This window comes from Dromiciops gliroides, chromosome 2 (assembly GCF_019393635.1).
Source record: "Dromiciops gliroides isolate mDroGli1 chromosome 2, mDroGli1.pri, whole genome shotgun sequence".
Taxonomy (NCBI): domain Eukaryota; kingdom Metazoa; phylum Chordata; class Mammalia; order Microbiotheria; family Microbiotheriidae; genus Dromiciops; species Dromiciops gliroides.
In genome coordinates, this window is record NC_057862.1 from 472822112 (window position 1) to 472844432 (window position 22321).

A 22321-nucleotide genomic window follows, 5' to 3' on the forward strand; every position below is an offset into this window, starting at 1 on the left:
AAAGTTAAAAATTGTCTTTATATGTAATTAGGAGGATAAAAATCACCAAAGATCGATCATCAGGAAACCAGGATTCTGAGTGGGGCTTACTCATTCACTTACCTGGTAAACTTTAGGCAAATACTTTTCATTTTCCTAAATTCAGTTTCCCTATCATGGGATGGTATAGTGAAAAGAACATTAGATTCAAAGTTAAAAGACCTATGTTTGAAGCCTAACTCTGCCACTTGTTTAAACTTGGACAAGTCGGGCAACTAGGTGGCGCAGTGGATAGAGCACCGGCCCTGGAGTCAGGAGTACCTGAGTTCAAATCTGGCCTCAGACACTTAACACTTACTAGCTGTGTGACCCTGGGCAAGTCACTTAACCCTAATTGCCTCACTAAAAAAAAAAAAAAACAAACAAACTTGGACAAGTCACTATACATCCATGAACCTTAGTTTCCTCATATATAAAATAAGGAGGGTTGGACTATATGATTATTAAGGATTCTTTAATCTGATCATTTATTAAATACCTACTATATGTCAGGCACTTGGCTAGGCACCAAAGATACAAAGACATAAATGAAAGAGTCCTTATCGCTTTCAATGTATCATGGGCAGATAAAATGGATATATATTAAAAGGTGCATACAACATATTTGGGGAAAGCATTAGCAGATGTGGGGGGCATTGGAAGAGAGCCAAGAAAGGCTTTTTGGAGAGGATTGTACTTTAGCTGAACCTTACAGCTTGAAGGAAGCTAAGGATTCTAAGAAGGAAAGGTAAAGAGGGAGTATGTTCCAGGCATGGAGGACAGCCAGGGCAAAGACTTGGAGACAAGAAATGGAGGCTAAGTGTGAAGAACAGCTGGAAGTTTAGCTTGCCTGGAAGGAAGAGTCATGCATAATAAGGACTCAAAGGCAGGGCAGGGCCAGGTTTGAAGGGCTTTAAATGTCAAACCGAGGAGGTTATATATTTGATCTTTCAGGATAATAGGGAGGCATTGGAGGGGATGACACAGTCAGATCTGTGCTTCAGGAAAAATTCCATTGGCAGCTGCATGAAGGATGGACTGGAATGGGGAAAAGAAAGGCAAGGAGAGCAATTAGGAGGCTACTGTGATAGTTGTGCTGAGAGGGGATGAGGGACTGGAAGCCAGCTCTTGGTCTTGAAAGTGGAGATTCGGAGAGCATGTGGAGACAGAAATGGCAAGATCTGGCAACTAATTGGCCATGTGAGCTGAGAGTGAACAGTGTGTCATGCCACTGAGGCTTCAAACCTGGGTGACTGTGTCCTCAACAGAAAGAGGGAAGTCTGGAAAGGAGTGGGTTTGGAGAATGTTAGAAATGCAGCTAACAAATAAGTGTTGCAGATCAAATAATACAAGTGTACAATACAGTATGGTTGAAGGCTTCTTTTACATATCTTCATGAAGGTGGGCATTCTCCTGAATGTGGCAGAGAGTACACTGATGTGAAGTTTTACACAGATATTTATACTTACTCCTAACATGCAAAGGGTCTCTTTCCCTTTTCCTCATCGGTAGAGTACTTAGAGTTTACAGTCTTCCCAATATGCCACTACCTAATTTTAACCAATCACATTTCAATATTCCCATCCCCTATTTATACAGTATCAACTAATCACATTGAACCAAGTATTGACCAATTACATTGCACCAAATACAATACTAGGCATTAACATATTCTGGGCAAGAGCGTCCAATTGTATTCAATCATTTCAATACTCTATTTACACATAACATTGACCAATCACTTCTTCTTATTACAATATTCTGTATTAGCATACCTTACATAACTTTCAACAAACAAAACTTAGGTCAGGGATTTGAAACTCAACTTACTCTGCCTTCATGACTCTGAGAAGAGTCCAAATATGGTCTTTTCTCTCAGAGAAAAAGATAAGGAGTCACTTAAGATGCTCAGGAGACTCCAGTGTAATATGTCCAAAAGGCAGGTCAAGCTAGCAAGCAGCAAAAACCTGCTCTCTGCAAGGCACTGTGCTATACTCTGAGCAAAGACAAAAATGAAACGGTTCCTGCCCTCAAGGAGCTTAAGCAGAGGGAAGATAATGTGTACATATATAAGTATATGTAATAGATAATATACATAAAAATACATATGGTATATCTGCATATACATATATACACATATATACAAATACATACATGTATGTGTGTGCAAGTATACAGACCATTTGTGCTCACCTGAGGTAGAGCCTTCTGAGTTCACATTGGTCTGACAGCTGGACACACTGTACCTTGACCCTAACAAAGTGATGTCATTTTAGTTGCAGGACAACAACCATATATATAATGTACATAAAATAAAATCAGTTGATTTGGGAGTGGGGGAGGTACAAACAGCTGGATAGATATCAGCAAAGGCCTCATGGAGGTGTCCCAAGCATAGGGGGTGGCCTGTGGAAAGGTGTGGAGGTCAAAGATGGGATATTGTGTGTGAGGTAGTAACATTGTGCAATGATTAGCTATGAAAGACTTAGCTCTTGTCAGCAATACAATGATCCAGGACAATCCCAAAGGACCCATCATGGAAAATGCTTTCCACCTCTAGAGAAAGAACTGATGGAGTCTGAATATAGATTGAAGCATACTATTTTCACTCCCTTTCCTTTTTTTCATGGCTTTTTTTCTTTTGATCTGTTTCTTCTTTCACGTCATGAGTAATATGGAAATATATTTCACATGATTGCACATACATAACCTATATCAAATTGCTGGAGAGGCTGGTGAAGAAAGGAGGGAGAAAATTTGGAACTCAACATTTAAAAAAAAAAAGAATGTTAAAAAAACTGCATTTACATGGAATTGGAACAAGGTAAAATACTATTAAAAATTATTGTGTGTGAGGAACAGCAGAAGTCTTTTTTTGACTGGACCATAGTCTATGTGAAGGGGAACATTGTAATAGGGCTTGAAATTAGGTGGGAGGGGCAGGTAGGTGGCATGGTGGATAGAGCTCCGGCCCTGGATTCGGGAGGACCTGAGTTCAAATCCATCCTCAAACACTTGACACTTACTAGCTGTGTGACCCTGGGCAAGTCACTTAACCCCAATTGCCTCACCCTCCCCCCCAAAAAAAGTTAGGTGGGAGCCAGGTTGTGAAGGTCTTTCAATGCCAAGCAGAGGAGCTTGTATTTGATCTTAAGGATAATGGTGAGTCACTGAATTTTATTGAGTACAGGATTGACATGATCATATTTCTGCTTTAGGAAGATCATGTGGGCAGACATAGACATATGGAAGATGGGAAGAGAGACTCGAGGAACAGAAATTAATTCAGTTGTCATTACCATGGACCAGGTGAGACTGATGACCAGTTCCACATTCTATCTGGGGTCTTTCCTGGCCTTCCCCCCCCCCAGCATTACCTTTTATTAACTTTGTATATATCTATATATGAGCATGTTTTCTTCCCTCTAAGAATGTAAGATTCCTGAGAGCAGGACTGTTTTGCTTTTATCTTTGTATTTCCCAGTGTCTAGCACAGTGCATAATGGTTGCTACATAAATGTTTGCTGATTGATTGCTGAAGGGACTGCCTTACAAAGCCATGGTGCTGAGCAAGAAGGTAATTAATGCCTTCGAAGCTCTATGATGTGCTGAAATTTAGAACCAAAAGACCCAAGTTCAGATCCTGACTGCCAAAATACCTGTGTGACCCTGGACAAGTCTCTTGGCCTCAGTTTCCTCATCTTCACATCGGGGGTGGGTGGGTGAGTGGGTGGACAAGATAGCCCCATAGGTTCCTTCCAGCTTTGAATCTGAGAGCCTATTAAACAGGGTCGGGCAGGTGTCTTGGCACAGCAGGCCGACCCTGTTTCTGCCTAGGCCAGGGGAAGGTACCAGTTCACCTAAGCCCCAGAGAATCTGCTGCTGCCTACATAGACAGGGCTGAGGTGGGAGGGAGGGAAATTGGGGAAAACATTTCAAGCTCTGCTAAGCACTTTTGCCAAGAGCCTGCCCTGCTTGTGGAGAAAGGTCCCTGCCCTCCAGAGATGAAGCAAGTCTCTACTTCACTGTGCCAGAGGAGACACCACCCCATAGCCTCTAGGATAAAATAGCAACTTCTTAGCCTGGCATTTAAACCCTCCACAGTCTAGCTCAAGCCTGCCTTTACAGACATCTCATATCACTCCATTTCCCATCCAAACCAGTCTCCCAGCCGTTCCCCAAATCCAGGATGCCATCTTCCATCCGTGCGGGCAAGGCCCCACCTCCATGCACGAAACACAATCCATTTTCCTCTTTTAAAATCCCTACTTTCCTTCCAGGCTCAGTTGAGGGCCGGCTCCTATGGAGAACCTTTCCTGATTCCCCTGGTTGATAAAATGTTCTCTCCTTCCTCAAATTATCTACTTATCTATGGACATGTCGTTGTCTTCAGTAGAATATAGGAAGATCCTTGAAAAGAGGGATGGTTTTATTTTCATAGCACAGTGCCTAGAACATAGTAGAAGCCAAATAATACTTGTTATAGAGTGAGATCAGAGAAGGGGGGAGGGGGAAGGGGAGACAATGTCTGAGTCCCCATCTCGGCAGTCAGTCCCCTGATTCCACAGAACCATGGCCTCTGGCCACTCCTTCCACTTCCACGAGAGGGAAATGTCCTGCATTCTGGGAGGTACCGGCACTAGGACTTGGTCCCAGCAGTCAAAGGACAACTCTGACCTTGCTAATGAGACAAAGTGCACCCTTTGGATGGAGTTAGCCAAGATTGCAAAGAAGCTGGGCGGGAGAGACTGGGGTGGGGATGCCCCAGGCTGGAGTTCATACAGACTTGGGTGAGGCTCAGAGAACAGGGCGACCTGGACAGAGTGACCCGGCAAATAATTAAATGAGACACCAACCGTGTGTGTGTGTGTGTGTGTGTGTGTGTGTGTGTGTGTGTGTGTGTGTGTGTGTGTGTGTGCGTGCGTGCTTCAGCATGTGTGTGTGCGTGCTTCAGCATGTGTGTCTTCCATGGAGCCTGTTGGGGCATCTTTTGCAGCCTCAGCAGCAGTAGCAGCAGCAGCAGCAGCTGGACACTCTCCATCATTTGTATTTGCTACATCCAGGAGCTTTTTGGAGGACCTTTTCCCATTTTCTTTTTCTTCTCTAGAAAGTTTTCCCTGTGTCCAGGAGGCACCTGAAACTTTTTCCCCCTCCTATCAGGTGTTCAGTCACCTGAGTGCCTGTTCAGGCCTGCCCACCCCCACAATGTACAGCAGGGAACTCCCTCAGGCAAAAAATGTCTCTTCTTGAAGCCAGACAAGAGTTTAATTAAGCCCTAAATGCACACAGTTGAGCCTGAAATTAAGGCAGTGAGGGGAGGGAAGGTGAAGATAGAAGGGACTTCACCCTTAAGCTGACTTAGAGGCTCTAGGTACAGTGGGAAAGAACTCTGGCTGGGGACTCAAGGGACCTGGGTTCCAATCCTGTCTTTGTCTCTTACTACCTACATATGACCTTAGACAAGTCATTTAATCTCTTTGGCCTCAGTTTCTGCAGTTGTAAAATGAGGTGGGTGGGATGGTCTTTGAGGACCCTTCAAGCACTAGGTCCTTGACACTACGGTCCAGGTCAAGGGGGAAAGGTTTACCTCACCGGACTTAGGAAAAACAAGATTTCAAACCAAACTATTTACAAAACCTCAAAGTTCATTAACAAAGATATTTTCTGACTCTTGGACAAGGGAGTGCCATTTTTTCCCCTTGCTTAAATAATATATATGAATATATGCTTATTTTAGATATGTATGTGTATGTATGTATGTGTGTATATATATGTTTATATATATTTGTATGTATGTATATATATTTGCTTTTTGGTTTCTCAAGAGTTGGGGGATGGGGAGGTAATAAATAGTTACAGGCTCTGGCTGCATTCCTGTCTCTGAGGGCTCTTGCATAAGTGATCACTGCCTTTTGAGGCAAGCAGGTGGGCCCACAACACCACCTCCCAGCTGATGCCTCCAGGGTTGGAGGGAGAGGGGGTGTGAAGCCCCAAAATTCTGGCAGCTGGGGCTCTGGCTGTTCTGTCAATTATCACACGGATGGTACAAGATAAGGGGTGTTTCTGTCCCTGGGCAGCTGAAGGCAGCTATGGCGGCCAATATCCCCAAGACAGATGTTTGCAGGAGTTGGCTACCAGTATCTGCTGCTGGATTTCAGCTTTCCCGATGGTCTGATGTATTTATTTATCTTTATATTTTTAAACAAATGGAAGAGACGGCCTGAATACTGTTTTGTCCAACCACATGCAAACATTCTTCATGAAAAGTAGAGAGCCTGGCATGGAAGAATGAGGAACAGACTTTTAAAAATTCAGGCTGCAGGGCAGCTAGGTGGCACAGTGGATAGAGCACCAGCCCTGGATTCAGGAGTACCTGAATTCAAATCTGGCCTCAGACACTTGACACTTACCAGCTGTGTGACCCTGGGCAAGTCACTTAACCCCCATTGCCCTGCCCCCCCCCCAAAAAAAATTCAGGCTGCAGCGGGTGCAGGATTTGGGAAGTCTCCTGAAGGAGAGAGGGTACTTCCTTTAAAAGTCCCCCCAGTCCCCCCCCCAAAAATAAGGCCTCTAAAATGCAGAGTCTCATTTTCCTGATAATTGATGTTCTTTTGCCCTGCAACCTGGGCTGGTCCTAATTTGCCTGGGACTGAGGGCAAGAGTAGGCGAGACAGGCAGGCATGTTATCTCTTGTCTTTCAACAGCTTCTCGATTACCAAAGAGGGAGTTCGTGTAGAAGTGCACGCATGAACGTTAGCGAGAGAACAGCATGTGTGCATGTGTTTGGTTGGACATGTTTATGTGCTTAAGGGAAAATGTGTGTGTGTGTGTGTGTGTACCAGAGAAACCAATTTAGGACTGAGTTCTGAATCCCTCAGAGAAGACCCAAGAGACAGACAACTGAAGCAAGCAAAATAGTCTATAATACACAGTGAGATGAATCAAGATGTGAACTGCCCCTCTGGTGGTTGATGTCAAAGACAGATCTGACCCCTTTTCTAACCAGCCATCTGGTGGAGAGCAAAGCCAAAGAGACTGGTCTCAAACCTGTCCCTCTCTGTGTGACCCTGGGCAAGTCCCCAACCCCGTCTCTGAGCCTCATCTCAAGACTTTCAAAGCTTCTGAGCTCTCTCCTGGTCCTAAATTTCTGATCCAGTTGTCAGGTGGAAGTTTGACCATCCCACAGCCCATAGCAGGTGGTGGGGATCTTCAGCTGGCAAGGTAGGGTCGCCTGTTTCATTATGAGTTCTCTGGTTAGTCGCTGTGTTGATTGGAGTTCCTAAGATTTTCAAATTGATTGTCTTTACCATATCATTGGGGGCAGCTAGGTGGTACAGTGGATAGAGTGCTGGGCGTGGAGTCAGGAAGTCATTTCCCTGAGTTCAAATCTGGCCTCAGACACTTCTTAGCTGTGTGACTCCTGGCAAGTCACTTCACCCTGTTTGCCTCCGTGTCTTTGCCAAGAAAACTCAAAAAAAAGGGGGGGGGGCATGAAAAGTCAGACAGGACTGTACAATTTTTTCTTTTTGTTATGCTCATTTCATTCTGCATCATTTTGACCTTTTTTTTTTTAAGTGAGGCAATTGGGGTTAAGTGACTTGCCCAGGGTCACACAGTTAGTAAGTGTCAAGTGTCTGAGGTCGGATTTGAACTCAGGTACTCCTGACTCCAGGGCTGGTGCTCTATCCACTGTGCCACCTAGCTGCCCTCTGCATCATTTTGTATGAGTCTTTTGGGGTTGCCTTGAAACTACCCCTTCATCATTTCTTACATCCAACAGTCTTCTATCACATTCAGATATTATAACCTGTTCAGCCATTCCCCAATAGATGGACACCTCCCTCAGTTTCCAGTTCTTTGCCATTGCAAATGAAGTTGCTAAAAATATTTTCATGCATATAGGACTTTTCCCTCTTTCTCTGATCTCCCTAAGAGAATTTATACTAGCTTTGTTGTCCTTGGGCAAATCATAGGAACATAGATCCAAGCTGGAAGGAGTCTTGGAGGTCATCCAGCTCAACCATCATCATCTTCTTTTTTTTTTTTTTAAGTGAGGCAACTGGGGTTAAGTGACTTGCCCAGGGTCACAAAGCTAGTAAGTGTTAAGTGTCTGAGGCTGGATTTGAACTCAGGTCCTCCTGACTCCAGGGCCGGTGCTCTATCCACTGTGCCACCTAGCTGCCCCTTAAACCATCTTCTTTTGCAGATGAAGAAACTGAGCCCCTGAGAGGTGAGATGATTTACCCAAGGTCAAAGAGGTCATCATCAATAGCCCTAGGATTCCAGTCCCAGTGCTTCAAAACTAGTACTCTTTCCTCTTCTCTGGGCCTTAGTTTCCTTACTTGTATAATAAGGGAGTTGGAGTAAGTGATGTTCAAGGTCCTTCTCTAGCTCTGAAATTCCAGGTCAAATTCTGTGTGGTAAAATTCCCTTATTAGAATTCAGCAGGGTAGTGGATAGAGCACCAGTCCTGGAGTCAGGAGTACCTGAGTTCAAATCCGGCCTCAGACACTTAACACTTAACTAGTTGTGTGACCCTGGGCAAGTCATTTAACCCCAATTGCCTCACTAAAAAAAAAAAAAAGAATTCAGCAGGGTAGAGTAGAAAGAGACCTTGCTCTAGAATCAGAAGACCTGGGTTCAAATGCTGCCTCTGATATTTACTATCTGCGTGACTTTGGCCAAGTCATTTTAATTTCTCTGGGTCTCACTTTCCTCATCTGTAAAACGAAGGGGGTGGGGGGTGGAGAATCTGTCCTCTAGGGCTGTATCCAGCTCTGTATTGAAGTGGTACACAGAGTAAGAACTTAATAAATCCTTCTTAAGTAGAGTTGAAGTGAGCTTTGTACCTTTTTTGGGTGGGGTGTACCTATTTTCAGCCCCATCCCTTAGTTGTTTATTGTGGTAAAAAAAGACAGGCAAATTTGGGAAGTGACTTTCTGTTGTCTGGCAAATGAAACAGACAGCCATATCTGCAGGTAGTGGTTGGCCTGTTTCCCTCCCGGGAGGACCTGTTCTCTTCCTGGAGGCAGGGACACGGTCATAGGGAATAGGTCAGCCGATGCACCTGGGGCCCACAGGGAATGTAGGAGGAAGGAAGAAGAGGAAGGCAGAGTTTCCGCTGGGCAGCTCATGGCAGAACGTGGCAAGGGCTTGGACCCTTGGGATTTAGATGTCTTCATCTGAATAAGCCGCTAAGCAGTGCTCAGGTCTGACTCCCCTGGGCTATCCAGGAGTGCACCTGAGTCAGAACGGATGGGAGTGGGGATGGGATAGTGAGCACATTGATGAATAGGAAAGGTAAGTGAGGCTGGATTCAATTTGGTGTGAAAAGAGGAGAAGGGATTTTGGATGTGGAATTTAATTTGCATCTTGAAGAGGGTAAGGACTTAACAAAGCCACCAAGTCCATCCCTTTGCTTTCAGACAGGACTTTTTCAGTCCTGTCTTATTATTATCTTAGGGTAGCCAGATGCTCAGTGGCCTAGAGTCAGGAAGACCAGGGTTCAAATGTGGCCTCAGAAATGTACTAGCTGTGTGACCCTGGGCAAGTCACTTAACCTTTGTCTTTTTTTTTTTAATCATAAAAGTATTTTATTATTTTCTAGTTATATGTAGAGATAGTTTTATGTTTTATAAGATTTCTAGTTCCAAATTTTTCTCCCTCCCTTCCTTCCTTCCCTCCCCCCCTCCCCAAGACAGCAAGTAATCTGATATAGGTTATATATGTACTATCACATTAAACATATTTCTGCATTAGTCATGCTGTGAAAGAAGAATCAGAACAAAAGGGGAAAACCTCAAAAAAGAAAAAACAAAACCAAAAAAAGTAGAAACAGTATGGTAACCTTTATCTTAATCCACTGGAGAAAGACACGTCAAACCATTCCAGTATCCTTGCCAAGGAAACCCCATGGACAGTATGGTCCACAGAGTCATGAGGAATCAACAATGCAGTCTTTCAACAAACATTTATCCAATGTCTACAGGGTGTGCAGAACCGCACAAGCTTTGGGGAGAAACAAAGACAGAAAGGAAATAATCCCTGCCCTTAAGAAGCTTGCATTCTACTACTCAGAGGCAGTGCCAATTCTTTCCTTGCAGGAAGTTTTAACTTATGTCTAACCCGAGGCCCCTCCTGTCCCCAGGCTGAAAACATTCTAGGTTAGTTGGCTCCTGAGGCAGAATCACTCCACCCCAGACTCAGCCTTTCCCAGTGATAAGCTACACCACAGTGAGGGAGTGGACTCCTAATTGCTGGGGTGGGAATGTTTGCCTTTTGCTAATGAAAATAAGTGAAGGAGATACTACAGGAATGCCCAGCCCAGTCCAGCAGTTCAGGCAGTAATCAGTGTCCATAACAATATGACCTTGTATTTGCCCATATTTTTGCCCTATAGTTATTGGCTCTAGTCCCTACTTAGAAGCACACCTCTAGGCACCAGGGCATCTTTAGGAGGCCAGGGTAATGTCTGCCTTCTGCCCTGGCTTAAAATCTAATCAACAACTTGGAGAGAAAGGTCTGTTTTTGAAATTCAACTCCAATTCAATCTAATCCCACATATAGTAAAGGCCTACCAGGTGCAAGGTACTATACTCAGTCCTGGGGAATACAATAATGAAATCCAGTTCCTACCTTCAGGAAGCCTCCATTCAATTGGGTGTAAACATGAGCGGTGAAAAAGCAAGAAAAATAGAAAAAGTGAAAAAAGTATGCTTCCATACACACTCAGAACAGAGTTTTTCACTTTGTCTTGCTTTTTAAAAAAAAAATTATGGCTAATATGGAAATATGTTTTGTATGATTTCCCATGTATAATGGGTATCTCCATAGGGTGGCCTGGGGAGGGAGGGAATTTTGAACTAAAAATACCAAAAAAAGTTTTAAAACAACATGAGATATAGCTATTGTTTGGCTCTGAAGCCGGGTATGCAAAGCCGCCAAGGGTCCTTACTGCTTGAGAAGTCCTTTCTTCTTTTCCTAATTCTAAGGCCTAGCATCTCTGGGTTTCTTCATGCTACTAGGCCTATAGAGTTTCCAAAATATATAGGAAACTGACACAAAGATTGGACTGAATCATTCCTCAAAGGATATAGGATCTGAAATTCACTGGAAGGGACCGCAGAGTTCAACTCCTTCACATACAAATAAGGAAACTGAGGCTTGTTGAATTTAAGTGAAGACTAAGATCACACAGGTACTATAAAATAGAGAAAAGATTTGAATCCAGGGTTCCCTGACTCCAAATATAGCATCTTCCCACTCTACTACCTTGCCTCTCCATATGGACAGTTCTCAAAAGAAGAACTGAGAACTTTAACAACCTTATCATGGATTGCTCCAAATCATAGATGATGGGAGAAATACAAATTTTATAAACAACAAGAAACCTCTAGGGTTTCACCCCACCCCAAGAAAAATGGCCAATATTCTATTTTTTTTTTCCCCAGGGCAATGAAGGTCAAGTAACTTGCCCAGGGTCACACAGCTGCGAAGTGTCAAGTGTCAGAGGTCTGATTTGAACTCAGTTCCTCCTGAATCCAGGGCCAGTGCTTCATCCACTGCACCATCTAGCTGCCCCCAATATTCTTTTTTTTTAAATAAAAGTATTTTATTATTTTCCAGTTACATGTAGAGATAGTTTCCAACATTTGTTTATATGAGATTTCCAATTTCAAATTTTTCTCCCTCCCTCCCCTCCCTCCTTCCCCTAGACAGCAGGTAATAGGTTATATATATGTATGTGTGTGTGTGTGTATATATATATATATATATATATATATATATATATATATATATATATATATAATATTAAACATTTCTGCATTAGTCATGTTATTAGAGAAGAATCAGAGCAAAAAAAGGAAAAACCTCAAAAAAGGAAAGCAATAGCACCCAAAACCCCAATATTCTCTTAAACAAAGGTAGAGTCAATGTAGGAGAGGCGGTCACTGGGAAAGACAGGCATGCTGCTATACTACTGCTGGAATGACAAATTGATCCAACCATTCTGAAAATCGGTTTGGAATTATGATAAGAAAGTGATTAAAAATGCCCACACCCTAATGCTCAGCACCTACCTACCACAAGGAGGTCAATGATAACATGAAACGCCATATACATACATACATATATATATGTTTATGTATATATATGTGTGTGTGTATGTATATAAGAGCTAGAGAGCTCTCTGCTCAGCACCTACCTACTACAAGGAGGTCAATGATAACATGAAACGCCATATACATATACACATATATATACACACATACATACATATATGTGCATGTGTATATATGTGCGTGTATATGTATGTATATATGTGTGTGTACACACACACACACATATATATGTTTTTGTGTATCTATGTATATATCAAAGTAGTAAAGAATATGCTCCTAGGCTTTGTTAGAAGAAAGTCAAGGGAGGGGAAAGGATTTATCCCACTATTCTCTACTGAGACCATGAACAGAGATAAAAAAAAGCCAGCTACAACCTAGCCAGCTTCGCCCAACCCATGCGGGCAGAGTTCAGAGCAGTAGGAATCCAGGCTGCTTCCCCATAGACACATACATAAACACTGAATTCTCTTAGCACTTTCTCTAGACCTCTCCTTAGCTCCTATCATAGTTATTTACACACATTTCTTATTTCCTAGATTATTAGCCCCTTGAAGGCAAGGATCTTTTTTTTTAAATCTTTGTATTTAGCACAGTCACTTTCCCATAGTAGATAGTTAATAAATGCTTGTTGGATTGAATTGGATTTCCTATTTCATCATCTAAGAACATTTGTGAGCCATTTGTCTTTCTGTTTGACTTCCTTCCTTCCTTCCTTCCTTCCTTCCCTGAACAGCTTATACCCTTTCAAATACTAAAAAGTCACTGGCAGGAAATGGTGAGATTTAGTCATTTCTGAGGACAAGGAAGCCAAAGTACAGAGAGTTTCTATATTTGCCTGGGGAGGGGGGAAGGGGGAAGGGGGGGCAGAAGAAGGGAGGGGAGGGAGCACGTGGGGTGGTGAGAGGAGGAAATGATGATTGGCGGCTGGTTCCCATGGGGTTAGCCCACTGACCCACAACTGTAAACTCATCAGTCCAGAACTCTATTCCCTGCAGGTGTCAAATCCCAGGAGAGCCAATGCAATCAAAGTGATCTGCAGAACAAAAGTAGCTGGGTTTTTTTTGCGTTAAAAGCTCACAGATTTCCATAGCTAGAAAAGGACTCAGAGCTCACAGATTCAGAACTAGAAGGGTCCTAAGAGGGCATCTAGTCCTTTATTTTCATTTTACATGGAGAGAAATGGATAATCAGAAAAGTTAAGTAATTTGCCTAAGTGTAGAAGATGATAGATGAATACAGACACGTAAGATCACAGATCCAGAGCTAGAAGGGGCCTTGGAGCTCATCTAGTCCAACCCTTTCCCCCCAGTCCCCCCCCCCCTTTTTGTGAGGCAATGAGGTTTAAGTGACTTGCCCAAGGTCACACAGCTAGTGTCAAGTGTCTGAGACTGGATTTGAACTCAGGTCTTCCTGAATCCAGGGCCAGTGCTTTATCCACTGCGCCACCTAGCTGCCCCTACCCAGTCCCCTTTTACAGATGAGAAACAGAACCCAAGTGTCAGACAGAGGTGGGATTTCAACTCAGACCTCTCCTGACTTAGAAGCAGACCTTTAGGCACATGGGCATGGTTAGGAGGCCAGGGCAATGCCAACCTTCTGCTCTGGTTTTAACTCTAATCAGCAACTTGGGGAACATTTTAAGATGTAAATTAAAGAGCAGGTCAGCACCTGTGTGCCAGGCTCATTCTAGCAGCCAGAAGTGTCATAGACCAAAGTGCATTTCACTGACTACCGATGAGGTTTCTAGTGATAGGGCCAGAGGGAAAAGCTTAAAGTTCAGCCATTCTTTCAATCTCTGGCCTTTCTCTGAGCCACTTACTACCTGTGTAGTTTGTTGTTGTTCAGTCATTTTTGACTCTTTGTGACACCATTAGGGCTTTTCTTGGCAGAGATACTAGAGTGATTTGCCATTTCCTTCTCCAACTCATTTTACAAATGAGGAAACTGAGGTTTAACCCTGAGGCAAACAGGGTTAAGTGACTTGCCCAGGGTCACACAGATAGTATGTGTCTGAAGCCAGATTTAAACTCAGGAAAATCAGTCTTTCTGACTCCAGGCCCTGCACTCTATCCACTGCACCACCTAGCTGCCCCTCTTACTACCTCTACTACATCATATAACCCTTGATTCTTAAATTGTCTTGTACTTGGATTGTTTCAAAAGTATTGCTAAAGCCTCCTTGGGAAGATTTTAAGTTTTGAGGGCAAGAAATGTGGCTTATAAGATCATAGATTTACAACTGGAACGGACTTAGAGGTCACTACTCTAAGAAAGTGATCCCAAGAGAGTTGAAGTGACTTGTCCATGTACACAGGTACTCAGTAGTAGAACTGGGATTTGAATCGAGGTCCTCTGATTCAGAATCTAGCTCTCTCTCATGCCTGGAGTAGACATGCACAGATGCCAACAATTTTACCAGTTAAGCTCCTTCTTTGAATGACTAAGGCACTATCTCCTCTCTGGGAAATTTTCCTGATTCCATCCAACCAACAGTGAGCTCTTCTTCCAAAAATCTCCCATATTACTTTATCAAGATCACTCTCTTAATATGGTCAGCCTGATAGGTATTCAAGCTCATTGAGGACAGGGACTGTTTCCCTTTTTGTCTTTGTAATCCCAATGCCCAGTACCCAGGTGTTTGATAAATCTGTTAATCAACTGATTATTTAATTGAATTTTGAATCTTCATAAGTAGGTGCTCAAGACATGCCTTTTGACTGATGGCTAGATGACCTTGTCAGGCATTACCCTTTCATGCATGCCACCGACTGGGCACCCACCTCTTCTGTAGGGACAAGAGGTTAAGGTCACTTCCAAAGCACTCATACAGGAAAGGCAATGTAGTGCAATGGTTATAACACTGGACTTAGAATCAGGAAGACTTGGAATTGAATCCTTCCTGTGACCCTGGGCAAATTACTTACCCTATCTGGGCCTCAGTTTCTTTATCTCTAAAATGGGAATGGTCTCTAAAGTCCCTTCTAGTTCTAAATCTATGGTATTGTGATTCTCATGTGGCTCTGGGCTAAATTTGTTGGACATGCCTCCATCTCTCACCTCTCTTTGATAGAGCAATGAGTGTTTGATTTGAAGTCAGAGAACCTGGGTTCAAATCATGGCTCTTCTACCTATGTGATCTTGGACAAGTCATTTAACCTTGTTGGGCCTCAGCTGCTTCATCTCTAAAATGAGGGAGTATGGTGAACAAGATGGCCTTTAATCGCTTCCATCTCTAAACTGGACATGTCATGTACCTTGTGTCTGCTTTGGGAGTAGCCCTAGTCCAGCCTGCAGACCTACACAGGGATTACTGGGGAAATAAATGGACATGACACATGAACTCCAGACTGCCCTCTTCCTAAAGAGTTAACATTCAGGGTCATATGGAACAAACCCAGGGGAAAATGTGAAGAAGCCTTTGGTCATTGCAGCTGAGCCCCAGGGCTTGGACCAGCAGCCACTGTCTTCCATCCCTTCTCTCTCTCTCTCTCTCTCTCTCTCTCTCTCTCTCTCTATATATATATATATATATATATATATATATATATATATATATTTTTTTTTTTTGTGAGGCAACTGGGGTTAAGTGACTTGCCCAGGGTTATACAGTTAGTAAGTGTTAAGTGTCTGAGGCCTGATTTGAACTCAGGTCCTCCTGACTCCAGGGCTAGTGCTCTATCCACTGTGCCACCTAGCTGTCCCTTTCCATCCCTTCTCAAACACTAAATGGGGGGTGGCTATCACCAAGGACTGATCAGTCTGACATCCATTCATCAATACACACTGTCACTTTTCTAACCCAGATATATCCTGAACATCCAGTGTTCATCTGTGGGGTACAGCTGTAGGCTTCTATCCCTCCATACCTAACATCTGAGCTCAGACCTAGGACCCTTTAAAAACAGGCCTGGACCATGACCCTGTGTGGGAAGGTAAAGTGTCAACTTAGTGACTGAGCAAGATCTTGTTGGGTTCCTTTGATCTAGCAGAGTACTACAGATGACAGAAGAAGTGTGGGTTCAGGGCCTGGCAAGTGATAAAGTTTTTCTGGTGACTGGAGGAGTATGGAAGAAATTTATCTCTTTCTGCTATTTCTAGCTCCTTAGCAGCCTTACTGGAAATGACCACGAATGCATTCTTAAGTCTTTCTAAGCGGATCTTTATGAGTAGTAGATCCTCCCTACAGTTCTTAAAGGACAGGTTTGACCATATTACTCCCTTGATCAATAAACTCCAGTGGCTCCCTATTACCTCTGAAATCAAATAAAGACTCCTTTGTTTGGCATTTAAAGTTCTTCACAATCTGGCCCAAATATACTTTTTCAATTCATAGTCCCATCCATGGACTCTATGGTCTAGCCAAATTAGTAGCCTTGAAGTTACTCATTTATGCATCTTCTGACTCCCTGCTTTTGCCCAGCTGTTTTCCCAATGCCTGAAGTGCATTCCTTCCTTTCTTCCTTCCTCTTCTTAGAATCTCTAGTTCCTGCCAAAGCTCAGCTAAAGCATCAATTTCTGCATGAGGCCTCTCCTGAGGCCCAAATTGCTAAGGCCTTCACCTCTTTGTTGTGATTTATTGCAGTGGTCCTCAGAGCAGGATCAGGGGAACCCTTGAGCATTCCTAAGACCCTTTAAGGGAGAAATCAAAACTGTTTCCATAATAATACTAAGACATTATAATTTTATTTTATTTTATTTATTTATTTATTTATTTTGGTTAGGCAGTTGGGGTTAAGTGACTTGCCCAGGGTCACACAGCCAGTAAGTGTTAAGTGTCTGAGGACGGATCCGAACTCAGGTACTCCTGACTCCAGGGCCGGTGCTCTATCCGACATTATAATTTTAAAGTGGTAAATATTGATAGATATAATCCACAAAAACAACAGCTTGGGGTAGGGGGTCTTCAATAATTTTTAAGAGTGTAAAGGGGGGGCGCGGCTAGGTGGTGCAGTGGATAGAGCACCGGCCCTGGATTCAGGAGTACCTGAGTTCAAATCCGGCCTCAGACACTTGACACTTACTAGCTGTGTAACCCTGGGCAAGTCACTTAACCCCCATTGCCCTGCAAAAAAAAAAAAAAAGTGTAAAGGGATCCTGAGACCCAAAAGTTTGAGAACTGATTTACTGATTGTTTTTTTTTCATATAGTCATAGCTACCTAGCTATTCTGTATGTATATATGTGTATATATGTATATATGTGTGTATATATTATATATAATATGTATTATTGTCCCCCTTCCCCCCAGTCGAATGTAAACTCCATGAGAACTTGAATGCCTGCATTGCCCCTGTATCTCTAGTGTCTAACTGGTGCAGTGTGAGGCCTTTGTGGTGTGGAGAAATGAACATTGTATCTCAAGTCAGAAGACTAAGGTCGGAATCCCTAGTTGTTGTTTTTGTTCAGTTGTTTCAATCATGTTTGACTCTCTGTGACTCATTTGGGGTTTTCTTGGCAAAGATACTGCAGTGGTTTGCCACTTCTGTCTCCTGTTCATTTTACAGATGAGAAAACTAAGTCAACCAGGGAAAAGTGACCTGCCCAGGGTCACACAGCTAGTGTCAGGCCTAATTTGAAATCAGGTCTTCCTGACTTCAGGCCCAGTGCTCTTAGTAATTCTGTGACATACGCATGGCAGGTATTATGATCTCCACTTCACAGGAGAAGAAGGGTACTGTAAAATAGAAATGTGGGCCACTAAATTGTATGTAAGGATCCCTACAGGGTGAATATTGACTTAGAAAACCATATGTGTATGTTTCTTTTTTAAAATTAATATATCAGGGGCAGCTAGGTGGTGCAGTGGATAGAGCACCGGCCCTGGAGTCAGGAGTACCTGAGTTCAAATCCGGCCTCAGACATTTTACATTTACTAGCTGTGTGACCCTGGGCAAGTCACTTCACCCTGTTTGCCTCAGTTTCCTCATCTGTAAAATGAGCTGAAGAAGGAAATGGCACACCACTCCAGCATCTTTGCCAAGAAAAGCCCAAATGGGGTCATGTTGGACATGACTGAACAACCACTAAGGTTATGAGTTGCAGAGAAGATACTGTACAGGTAGGGTAAGTTTCCTCACCTGGGAGTTCCCTGTATCAGTGCAATTGCAGGTCTTTAAAGGTGAGGATACTAAGAGGTTCCAGAGGGCTTTGGGGAAATGTGCTCAGGTCAGGAGATAGCCGTAACTGAGGCTGGTGCTCAGGGCTCCTGCCTCCCAACCTGCTGTCCTTCCCCTCTGTACACTGGTCTATCTCTAGAAAGGGAACTGAGAGGAATTTTTCCCTGTTCCTCTTCTATGGACACGACAAATATTCCAACCATGGGTGATTTTTGTTCCTGACTCATAAAGATATTTCTGGATATCATTGCTGTTTATTTATCATGGAGATGCATCAGGCTTAAAAAAAAATCTTTGTAAAGAAATCCCCTCTCCCCACCCTAAGTCCACCCATTCACAGTGTCAAGTGGATTCCTGGAGGAGTTGAATGGGGCCAAGTCCAACTGTTCAATAGTAAGAAGGACCTTGTTTGCATATGGTTTGTGGGAGATTTTTGCATCTAATTTAAATATGCTTGTATCAACTACACCATCTGATCTTAGGAAAATTTCAGCGTTTAAATGTTATCGTTGCCCTCAAAGTTACAATTTTTTTTAAACCTTCCTCCTTATCTAGATTCCTGGAAAGAGTACTTGCATCTGAAATCACTAACCTCTTTGAGCGTCAACACCTTGTTTGGGATCCTGACTTGGCCACGTATTACCTGTATGACCTTTGGCAAATCATAGTATCTTCTAGCTCAAAGAACCTTTGAGGCCATCTAGTTTTTATGGGAATGAGAACATACCTGACAACTGGTCATTTAGCCTTTGCTTGAAAACTTCTGAGGACTGGAAGTCCGATACCCCCTTTCTGCTTTTGCATAATCCTAATTGTTTGTTGAGGCAGCTAGGCCTGGAGTCAGGAAGACCAGAGTTCAAATCCAGCCTCAGACACTTACTAGCTGTGTGACCCTGGGTAAGTCAGTTAACCAATGTTTGCCTTAATCCACTGGAGAAAGAAATGGCAAATCATTCTGGTATCCTTGCCAAGAAAACCCCATATCGGTTCACAAAAGAGTCTGAGTTGACTGAACAATTGTTTGTTGGGAAGTTTTTCCACTCAAGTCTAAATTTGCTTCTCTCTATTGTTTGTTGTTCTGCCCTCAAGCCAACCAAAACAAGTCTATTCCCTCTTCTCATCAAGATAGCCCTTCATGCTCTGGAAAGCAGTTATCACATCCTCATTGTCACCAAATCATTCTAGATTTAGGGCTAGAAGGGACCTGAGAGTTCTTTTAAAGCCAACCTATTCATTTTACAGATAAAGAAACTGAACTATAGAGAAGTAAAATACCTTGCCCAAGATAACATAGAAAGTAAAAAAGTAAGTTGGAATTTGAACCCAGGTCCTCTGATTTGAAATCCAGTATTGCCTTGAGCCCTTAGAACAAGGAAGACAATATATGCAATGATTTCATCAATGTGAATGGAAAGAATTTTTAAAATTAAGCAGAATCTTGCATGATTAAAATGACCAAGCTGGAGGCAGAAGAAGAGATTAGAAAAGAACCTCAGTCCCTTTTTTGTAGATATGGGAACTATGGATGTGAAACACTGCATACACTATCAGAATTGGTTGATGTGTTGATTTGTTTTGCTGAGCTTTTTTTTTTTTTTCCTTTCTTTCTAAGGGTAAAATGGCTCTCAGGGTGAGGGAGAGGGGACGGGTATATTTGGAAATGAAGGAGTTGTCAAAACAAAAGATTTCAGTCACATTTGAAAAATTCTTACTTAACCTCTTAACTTTTATTTAACCACTTAAAGAGACTCTCTGAGTCTCTTTCTTCATCTGTAAAATGAGACTTAAGTTGGATTAGGTGATCTCTATGTTCTCTCCTGGCTTTAAATCTTAATATGATACTTCAATTCCATACATCAAATAAGGAATGAACTTGGGGTAAAAGACATGTGCGTCAAACCTGGAACACTAGCTTTTTGAGAAGCCCTACCCTCTTCCTTAGAACCTTAGGACAGATTAAAGTAGTCCTCAGTAATTTACAAAATCTTTCTCTTGAGAGAAACCTTTCCCTTTTGGTAGAAATCAATCAATCAATCAATAGCTAAATAATAAATTAAATAATTATATATATGTTTGTGTATAACTATATCTTCAAGAAGGATAGAGAGAAATTCAGAGATGATAAATGTATGAAAGTTTATTATTAGGAAGATGTAGAGATGTTTGGGCCAGGTTTCTGAGATCTATGTTATGAAAAACAATTGCCATGCTCTCTCACGGACCATTCCTTGGTGTTACTGCCAGAGACCAAATGTTACCCTGGGTGGAAAATGGAGTTAATCTAGTCTGGGTGGTGAGAGTGACAGGAGCCAGTTAAAGTCCACAGAAGTCAGGAGACCTGGGTTCTAGTTCCACCTCTACCACTGATTCACTGTGTGACATAAGACGTCACCTCCTTTCTCTGGACCTCAGTTTCCTCATTTGTAAAATGTAAAGGGCAATATGATTCCATGACTTGAGGTCAATTTGAAGAAAGCTGATGAGAAGTTATCCTTTCTGTCTCCTTTCCTCTTTATTCCATGCATTCCTTCAACTGGGACTTAAAGAAGGAGGGTTCATTCATTCATTCAACAAATGTATCGAATACCTTCTTTGAACAAGACTAGCTAGGAGTTGTGGAGAATTTTTTTTAAAAGAAAAAAAGGAAGAAGACAATCTCTACCCATAAGGATTTTATAATCTATCAGAGTAGAAAGCCCTGCATAGGTATACTTGCACTTAAGGTGCTTAATTGATTCTAGAAATATGCAACAGTTCAGAGTGAAACAGTGTTATTGGAACCATGTGTTCCACAAAAGGAAGTGTGGGATAGTGAAGAGTATTGGACTTGAAGGCAAGAAAACCTGGGTACAAATCCTACTTCTGGTATTTTCTATCTTTGCGACTTTGGGCAAGTCAGTTAAACTATTTGAACCTCAGTTTCCTTATCTGTAAAATGGGTATAATAATGTATGTAATAAGTACCTCCCAGGGCTTTTGTAATAACATTTGTAAAATGCTATATTCATGTCAATATGATTATGGGAACAATGTTCTAATAATACCTCATATTTACATAACCCATTAAAGTGTGCAGATCTCTAGTCTCTCATCTTCTAAATGATGAGGGATCTATGGAACTACAATAAAATACCATTTGCTTATAATGTATTCATTAGATCAATTTCATGCCTTACGTTCCTTTACTGTACACAAATAATTAAAATACAAGGTAGCATTCCCTAAGTCCCATAATGGTGACACAAGCGAACTGCTCTGAGGGTTCTGAGCTGAATGGGATCCCTCATGGTTGGGATGATCAGCCCTAGATGGGAGAAAATAGTCAGTAGGGAAGGAAGGGCACCATAAATGCAAGGTGAATATGGAGGACAAAGAGTAACCGGGTCTGTCTGGAGTGCCAAGGTAGTACAGGGCAGAGAGGGATTTTAGGCTGAAAACGTTTTGTAGCTATACCAAGACTACAGAAACTTTGGGCTTTTCTTTCTTTCTTTCTTTCTTTCTTTCTTTCTTTCTTTCTTTCTTTCTTTCTTCCTTCCTTCCTTCCTTCCTTCCTTCCTTCCTTCCTTCCTTCCTTCCTTCCTTCCTTCCTTTCCTTCTTTCTGAGGCAATTGGGGTTAAGTGACTTGTCCAGGGTCACACAGCTAGTAAGTGTTAAGTGTCTGAGGCCGGATTTGAACTCAGGTCCTCCTGAATCCAGGGCCCGTGCTCTATCCACTATGCCATCTAGCTGCCCCTTGGGCTTTTCTTAATGAGCAATGGGAAACCATGGAAGGCTTCTCATCTGGGTTATGGGGGGGGGCAAAGGGGGCTCCTTGAAGGTTGCATCAGCACCTGTTCCATGATGCTCCACAGACGTGTATGGGACTCCCCAGCTTTACTGGAACCCGCAAGAAAGGAAAAGGATGGGGGGGGGTGTGATGGAAGCAGGTGGGCATGAGAGAAGAGGTCTGGGAAGAACTGTTAGAGTCGGGGGGGGGGGCCCGCAACGTCCAGTTCAAGTCCCCGGCCAAGCTCTCCAGTTGCAGCCTGAGAAGAAGCTTTCCCCCTCCCAGGTATGACTGGAAAG